The 8,842-nt window shown below is 57.0% G+C and overlaps 1 non-coding gene across 1 annotated transcript; it reads right to left on the reverse strand.

The window, feature by feature from the left end:
- Positions 1 to 5,481: 5,481 nt before the first annotated feature.
- Positions 5,482 to 5,676, reverse strand: LOC144972156 (U2 spliceosomal RNA). The gene has a single exon (XR_013645301.1). It is a non-coding gene; the product is annotated as a U2 spliceosomal RNA (small nuclear RNA).
- Positions 5,677 to 8,842: the final 3,166 nt, after the last annotated feature.

The raw sequence follows: 8,842 nt of genomic DNA on the forward strand, positions 1-8,842 counted from the left end.
GGATGGCGTCGTGGCGACGGGTGTAGTGGAGACAGGACTGTTGACATCCAGAGAGGACGTGTCCTGTCGTTTCCTGGTAATTGCACCCGTGCCTGCACATCCTGTCCTCGCTCGGCGGCCCGGGGAAGGGTGCTCGGACTGGTAGGCAGTTCAGGCGTCCTTTGTGCCACCAGTTCCAAGCGTTGAAGGAGAGCTCTGTGTTGACAGAGGTTTGCCGGGCGGCAAACCTATCTCCCTCAGTTGGTTGCAGAGCTCTCGCTGCCCTTCCTTGGTGTCGGGCTTCCAGTAGCTTCTGGGTCCAGCGTTGTCGGATCACTAGTCGGAGAGACTTCACTGCCTTCGCAGAAACGAGGAGACGTCATCGGCGACGATGAGGGGTGAGTTGTCGCCGGATACATCGATCCTGCAGTTTAAGCGAGAGGCAGCGTGACGAGCCCGGGTCCACAAGTTAGACTTGTTGCTATGGATGCCGGAAGGCGAAGAGGCCATGCTCCTGACTCCCGGAGAGGAAGTCAGAAGCAGTGGCCGTGGACCCGGGTAAGGCCTCCTCCATGATGTTGTTGATTTTGGAGAAGGCCGAGTCTCTCAGGGCAACGTCGTTGGAATCCAGAAGCTGGCATGCCGTCGCGACAGTCCAGATGTCAGCCTCGGCCACCAGCGGGGTGAATCCGAGGCCTCCAACCTTCCTGTCGGCGTGGAAGAAGGCCGTGCAAGACCTGTCCGGCACTCTGGTCGTCTGGCGGAGTGCGTGCCGGAGCTTGGTGTCCAGGTCTCGCAGGGCAGCCTTCTCCACGCGTCCTGAGGCGAGGTGATGGGCCAAGGCAGGGAGGACGTTCGCCCGCAGAACTTCCAGTTTCTGCCAGGGGGCGAGAAGGGAGTCCAAGACCTGTCCATGGCTGTTGAGGTCTGGTCGGGGGGACGGAAAGAGCAGCTTTGCTCCGACGGGGATGCCTAAGTATGTCTCCGGTTGGTCCATCTCGAGTCGTCGGAGGGGTTGGTCGTACATACTTAGGCCTTGGGATGTGGAGTCGGTCTTCCGCCGGAGATGTAGAGGGAGCTGCACTTTCTGGGGTTGAACCTCAGTCCTAAAGGCCCTGCAGTAGTTGTCATGCGGTCGAGGGCGCTCTGGCAGTCAGGGACGGAGTCGGCGATGATGGTTCCGTCGTCGGCGTAGAACGTCGACCTGACTGGATTGGCGGGGGAGTGGCTGATACTGTATCCTCGGTGGTCCAGAGCGGCCCTGACCACGGGCTCCAGGGCGAGGTTGAAGATGATAGGACTGAGGCCATCTCCTTGTCGGACTCCTCGGTGACAAGGGGAGGAGTAGTCTCCCTCAGTTGTAGTGAACTGTTGTTCCGTCCCGGTGTAGATCCTCCTCAGCACAGTTCTGGTGGATTCTGGGATTGGAAGGGTGCTGAAGAGGATTTCCAAGACCTCGTGCGGGATGCTCCCGAAGGCGTTCTCTAGGTCGAGCCAAGCGACGACAACGTCCCTCTTGCTCAGGCGCGCGTCGTCCGTCACGCTCTGAAGCAAGTAGGTGTGTTCTTGGATCCTCGGACTGCTGGCAGGAATCCCTTCTGGGAGGGGGAGATCCAGTTGCATCTCCTGGCAGCGTCTGTAATCTTGGATGCGAGGGATCCGGAAAACACCTTGTATAGGGACGAGAGCATGGAGATGGGGCGGAAGTTGGAAGGCTCCTCGGTGTCCCCTTTCTTGTGGATGAGGACAGTCCGACTCGTCTTCCAGCATTCCGGGATTCCATGCGTCCAGACTTTCTCGAAGAGGAGTTCCAGAAGTTGACCAGATGGGTCGGCAGCCCGGAGGTGACGGTATTCCACCCGTCGAGTCCTGGGGTGGTGTTGCATGCTCTCCTCAAGCGCTGTACGATGTCCTTCTTCTTGGGAGGGCTTCCAAGCTTTTCCATGATGTCTGGTGAGGGGGCTTGGAAGCTACAGCGCTCGAAGAGAGTCCTGGCCTCGTGTAGGGTGGCGGCATCTGGTGTTTCCGGGTTGCCGATGGTCCGGTCGGTGAACTCCTTCAGAGCCCGCAAAGTTCCGGCGTAGCGCGGGCTCTTCTCCTCGAGGATTGATCTCACGGCCCGTCGAGGGAAGCGGTTGTAGAGTCGCTGAAGGTGGCTGGCTTCCCTGGGGTCGTGGTGGCGTTCCCGTCGGACTCGTTGCTGCTGCCTGGTTTGATTCCTCTGCCGGAGCTGTCTTGAGGGGCCGGGCTGGGGTTGGGACCCGGAGGAACGTCTCATCTCCGTTTCCCTCCTGCCCGGCTGTTGAGGTGGTCCGGTTGGTTCGGAGGCCCGGAGGGTCGTCTCTCCTCCCGGCGTCGACCATCGGGACCGGCTCCGGCTGTGGTGAGGATGTCCCCGGATAGCTCCTCGACGAGTTGGTTGAGGGATTCCCGGGTCGCCGCTCTCAGCAGGGGTCTCCATTTGGTCCAGAGAGCGGCAACTGCCTCGCGGTTGGTAGGTGGTGGCGAGGCTGGTGATTGGGAACCCCCCTGTCGAGGGCTCGTTGACGGGGACATCCTGTTGGGCAGCTGTGCGTTGTCCTGACGGGAGTCCTCGAGGGCCCAGTCGACGACCGCTGGGGGGTCGAAAGGGGTCTCCTGGTCGTCGTCGACTGGGGCAGAAAGTCCGGTTGTAGTCGTCGTGGCTGGTGGTGGTGTCGATGTTGTGGTGGAGATGAGGTGGAGAGGTGAGGTGTCATATCCAGTCTGTGTGTAAAGTGCCGTCTATCGCTGTCGTCCTCCGCAGGGACGGATTCCGTAGTTGTCCAGCGCTGTGCTGGAGGGAAACGGGATCCGTCCCTATCGTCCTCCGCAGGGATGGCTTCCGCAGACGTCCAGCGCTGTGATGGGAGTAAACGGGGACCGTCCCCCGAAAATCCCGGTGCATCGTCCTCGAGGGTGAGGCGCTCCAACTGTGTAGCGGGTGGCTGGGCGTGGCTGTCGTCCAGGCTGGCACCGGGGGAAGGGTCGGGAGGAGCGGTCCTCGCTCGTCTCAGCGGGCTGGCGTCTGGGCTGTCCTCCGATGGCAGGAAGACCTCGTCGTCCAAGGGGCAGGCAGGGTCCGGCGCATCGACCAGCTCCTGGGAAGCGGAGCTGGTCCTTCCACTGGTGGGGGGTGCGTCGGCAGGAACCTGGGCTGGCGTGTCGTCCATCGGCCCTGGACAGGAGGGCGGTCTTCCATCGGAGGGCGGCGGTCGTCCATCATCCCTGGACAGAGGGGCGCGGGCTGTCCTCTGGTGGTCGGAAGTCGTCTTCGTCCAAGGGCGGGTGGCAGGCTCCAACACATCGACCAGCTCCTGGAAAACGGAGCTGGTCCTTCCAGTGGTGGGTGCAGGACTGGGCGGCTGGCGTGACATCCATCGGCCCTGGACAGGAGGGCGGGCTTCCAACAGAGGACAGCGTGCTTCCATCGTCCCTGGGCAGAGGGGCTGACTTCCATCAGGGAGGAGGAGGCAACGGAGGAGGACAACGGTCATCAGGGCAGGGCTCATCATCACGGATCACAGCCGTCGTCTGGTTCGAGATGGGGCAGACGGCGGGTGGGCCTCCGGGTCTCTCGACGTCTGGTTCGAGATGGGGCAGACGACGTAGAGGCCTGGGAAGCTCGGGAGAGGAACCGCAACGGTGAGTGCGAGCCTGGAGACCGGTCAGTCGGACGAGGCAAGCTGCACACCGCCATCCGCGCTCAGCGACGATGCCGTGATTGCGGAAAAGGTGGTGGCCCATGCTCGTCGCGACGGCGACAGATCTCGCGTAGGACGCGAAGTGGCACAAGTGGCACTTTGTCGGGCGGGGGGGATACAGTAGAACTGCAACCCGTCCAACAATTCCATGACCGGTACTTCCGGCGGGTCTCGCTCGCAGGCTACCGCATGGCGGTTGCCGCTGGCGAGGGCACGGAACTTCCGGTCACAGGTACCACACACAAAGACTGGTTCACAGGCTACGGCGTGTTTGCTCAGCATGTGGCGTACCGCGTCCTGCGCTCGCCCCCTGTTCCTCCATCCTGCGTTGGTGCAGAGGCTGCACCTGATGCAGGGGGGAAGGGGCACTGGCATGGACAGGGAACCATCGGGTGATGGTGCCACTGAGCAGACGTTCGTGCCGTCCTGTTGGATCACCTCCTCCCCATTACTTTCACTTTCAGTTTGCGAAAGTACTGGGGCGAGAGGCCGACCAGTGGCGAGAGCAGAGCGGGCTCTGGGCATCTCGCCTATGTCCAATAGTGGGCCGGAGAAAGACGGAGCCCTAAAGCTCGGTGTCTTCCTCAGGCCCATCGGACCAAAAATTGGCCTTTGATCTTAGCCAAAAGGCCGAGAAGCGATAAATAAAACATACGCAAAATCGTTAGAATCGCAAAAAATAACGATTCCAAAATTTCCAGCCCGAAAAAAATTCAAAATATCCGGAAAAAAATGGGTTTTTTTCCGAATTATAAGCGTTAGAAAGTACCTATAAAACAAAATTTTTTGATTAATCATGACTAAAAAAATTTACCAGGAACAAAATAATACATGGGACAATCCTCAACCCTGAGGGAGCAAAGGGGAAAGACACTCACCCAAGACCTGAAGTAAATCCTGAGTCTCTGGACTAATTAGCGACAAAATGGAACCATTTGTTGATTCCATTCGGTGACTCCTATATTTTGAAGAGAAAATAAGTAATTAGACCAATGAAAGAATAATTGAACAAACAAGAAAGAAAAAAAAAAAAAGAAAAAATAAAGAAGAGAAAGAAAGAAGAGAGAAGAGAAAGAGAGAGAAAGAAAGAAGAGAAAGAGAGAGGAGAGAGAAGAGAGAGAGAGAGAGAGAGAGAGAGAGAGAGAGAGAGAGAGAGAGAGGAGAGAGAGGAGAGAGAGAGAGAGAGAGAGAGAGAGAGAGAGAGAGAGAGAGAGAGAGAAGAGAGAGAGGAGAGAGAGAGGAGGAGAGAGAGGGAGAGAGAGGAGAGAGAGAGAGAGAGAGAGAGGAGAGAGAGAGAGAGAGAGATCTATTATTTTCTGTCTTTTTTTTTTTTCAATATCAATATCCCTATACCGTTTATTGTCGTATTTAAAAGATGGAGATGAATCTAAACTGGCAAAGTGACGACAAGCATTGGGTGTCATTGGTTCAAACCGAAAAAAAAAAAAAAAAGTTCTTGAATTTTGCCCTTTTCTTGCTCTTACTAACATAAAATGACAAATTTTAAATAATATATTATGAAATATCCAATAGAATTATTTAATCAAACATAAAGTATGTTGTGTAGGTTTGTTTTCAACCTGTTCTTGTTTTTTGACCTTTTCTTGCTCTTTCTAACAAAATGACTAGATAATTTTCTAACATAAAATGAATAAATTTTCCTTTTTTTTTTTTTCTTCACTTTTATTTATTCTACAAATGAAATATCCCGTGGAATTATTAAGCAAAACGTAAAATATGTTAGTGTGTTTGTTTTCAACCAATCATGACATTTTGAATTAAGGTTTGAGCCATTCCGGAAGTACTGCAATACCAGGCCGACCCGTGGCGAGAGCAGAGCAAGCCCTGGGCATCCCGCCTATGTCCAAAAATCAGTTTAATATCGAAGTGGCCAAATTGACCACGTACCAGATATTAAGCTGATAAGAACAGAGGGCCTTTATGTCATAGGCCGTTTATTGGGAAACAGAACAATTACAACAAAGAACAATGAACAAGGTGTGTGTATTTGTTTGTCTGTGAACTAATGTGGGGGTGTCTGCAATATTTATTTATCTATCTAAGCCTAACAATAGCAACTAGTGTCTGTGTTATTATTAACTAAATTAACTATCTGGTTGTGTCCTCGCTTCTCGGGAGCTCCTCATGGCTGAAGAAATCCCTGGTGAGTCCGGCCGACGCCTCGATCGCAGCGAGCCTCATCTGGCGCCGAAATCCGCTCCACGTCCACGCGGGGATCCCCAGTCTCCTTGGGATGGTGTCGTTCTGGGGATCCCAGGCGCCCAGTGCGCCGATGACGAGAGGGAGAACTTCTCCATAAGTCGAATACTTCTCCCTCTTTCGGGCGTGGACGCGAGCAAAGTCCTCGACGTCGTCAAAGGTGATCGCTGCGTCGATGATTACAGTTGAGTCGTCGCCGCATCTCACCAGGAGGTCCGGCCTGAGTCGGCCTCCCCAGGTCTGTCTGTTCCTCTCCACCTCCTCCACATTTCCACCGTGTAAGAGAACGCGATCCATCAAATCCAGGATGGTGTCGTGGCGACGGGTGTAATGGAGACAGGACTGTTGACATCCAGAGAGGACGTGTCCTGTCGTTTCCTGGTAATTGCACCCGTGCCTGCACATCCTGTCCTCGCTCGGCGGCCCGGGGAAGGGTGCTCGGACTGGTAGGCAGTTCAGGCGTCCTTTGTGCCACCAGTTCCAAGCGTTGAAGGAGAGCTCTGTGTTGACAGAGGTTTGCCGGGCGGCAAACCTATCTCCCTCAGTTGGTTGCAGAGCTCTCGCTGCCCTTCCTTGGTGTCGGGCTTCCAGTAGCTTCTGGGTCCAGCGTTGTCGGATCACTAGTCGGAGAGACTTCACTGCCTTCGCAGAAACTGAGGAGACGTCATCGGCGACGATGAGGGGTGAGTTGTCGCCGGATACATCGATCCTGCAGTTTAAGCGAGAGGCAGCGTGACGAGCCCGGGTCCACAAGTTAGACTTGTTGCTATGGTGCCGGAAGGCGAAGAGGCCGTGCTCCTGACTCCCGGAGAGGAAGTCAGAAGCAGTGGCCGTGGACCCGGGTAAGGCCTCCTCCATGATGTTGTTGATTTTGGAGAAGGCCGAGTCTCTCAGGGCAACGTCGTTGGAATCCAGAAGCTGGCATGCCGTCGCGACAGTCCAGATGTCAGCCTCGGCCACCAGCGGGGTGAATCCGAGGCCTCCAACCTTCCTGTCGGCGTGGAAGAAGGCCGTGCAAGACCTGTCCGGCACTCTGGTCGTCTGGCGGAGTGCGTGCCGGAGCTTGGTGTCCAGGTCTCGCAGGGCAGCCTTCTCCACGCGTCCTGAGGCGAGGTGATGGGCCAAGGCAGGGAGGACGTTCGCCCGCAGAACTTCCAGTTTCTGCCAGGGGGCGAGAAGGGAGTCCAAGACCCTGTCCATGGCTGTTGAGGTCTGGTCGGGGGGACGGAAGAGCAGCTTTGCTCCGACGGGGATGCCTAAGTATGTCTCCGGTTGGTCCATCTCGAGTCGTCGGAGGGGTTGGTCGTACATACTTAGGCCTTGGGATGTGGAGTCGGTCTTCCCGCCGGAGATGTAGAGGGAGCTGCACTTTCTGGGGTTGAACCTCAGTCCTAAAGGCCCTGCAGTAGTTGTCATGCGGTCGAGGGCGCTCTGGCAGTCAGGGACGGAGTCGGCGATGATGGTTCCGTCGTCGGCGTAGAACGTCGACCTGACTGGATTGGCGGGGGAGTGGCTGATACTGTATCCTCGGTGGTCCAGAGCGGCCCTGACCACGGGCTCCAGGGCGAGGTTGAAGATGATAGGACTGAGGCCATCTCCTTGTCGGACTCCTCGGTGACAAGGGGAGGAGTAGTCTCCCTCAGTTGTAGTGAACTGTTGTTCCGTCCCGGTGTAGATCCTCCTCAGCACAGTTCTGGTGGATTCTGGGATTGGAAGGGTGCTGAAGAGGATTTCCAAGACCTCGTGCGGGATGCTCCCGAAGGCGTTCTCTAGGTCGAGCCAAGCGACGACAACGTCCCTCTTGCTCAGGCGCGCGTCGTCCGTCACGCTCTGAAGCAAGTAGGTGTGTTCTTGGATCCCTCGGACTGCTGGCAGGAATCCCTTCTGGGAGGGGGAGATCCAGTTGCATCTCCTGGCAGCGTCTGTAATCTTGGATGCGAGGGATCCGGAAAACACCTTGTATAGGGACGAGAGCATGGAGATGGGGCGGAAGTTGGAAGGCTCCTCGGTGTCCCCTTTCTTGTGGATGAGGACAGTCCGACTCGTCTTCCAGCATTCCGGGATTTCATGCGTCCAGACTTTCTCGAAGAGGAGTTCCAGAAGTTGACCAGATGGGTCGGCAGCCCGGAGGTGACGGTATTCCACCCCGTCGAGTCCTGGGGTGGTGTTGCATGCTCTCCTCAAGCGCTGTACGATGTCCTTCTTCTTGGGAGGGCTTCCAAGCTTTTCCATGATGTCTGGTGAGGGGGCTTGGAAGCTACAGCGCTCGAAGAGAGTCCTGGCCTCGTGTAGGGTGGCGGCATCTGGTGTTTCCGGGTTGCCGATGGTCCGGTCGGTGAACTCCTTCAGAGCCCGCAAAGTTCCGGCGTAGCGCGGGCTCTTCTCCTCGAGGATTGATCTCACGGCCCGTCGAGGGAAGCGGTTGTAGAGTCGCTGAAGGTGGCTGGCTTCCCTGGGGTCGTGGTGGCGTTCCCGTCGGACTCGTTGCTGCTGCCTGGTTTGATTCCTCTGCCGGAGCTGTCTTGAGGGGCCGGGCTGGGGTTGGGACCCGGAGGAACGTCTCATCTCCGTTTCCCTCCTGCCCGGCTGTTGAGGTGGTCCCGGTTGGTTCGGAGGCCCGGAGGGTCGTCTCTCCTCCCGGCGTCGACCATCGGGACCGGCTCCGGCTGTGGTGAGGATGTCCCCGGATAGCTCCTCGACGAGTTGGTTGAGGGATTCCCGGGTCGCCGCTCTCAGCAGGGGTCTCCATTTGGTCCAGAGAGCGGCAACTGCCTCGCGGTTGGTAGGTGGTGGCGAGGCTGGTGATTGGGAACCCCCCTGTCGAGGGCTCGTTGGGCAGCTGTGCGTTGTCCTGACGGGAGTCCTCGAGGGCCCAGTCGACGACCGCTGGGGGGTCGAAAGGGGTCTCCTGGTCGTCGTCG

Source organism: Berghia stephanieae, chromosome 4, assembly GCF_034508935.2.
Source record: "Berghia stephanieae isolate SIO BIC M18660-M18661 chromosome 4, UCSD_Bste_1.3, whole genome shotgun sequence".
Lineage (NCBI taxonomy): Eukaryota > Metazoa > Mollusca > Gastropoda > Nudibranchia > Aeolidiidae > Berghia > Berghia stephanieae.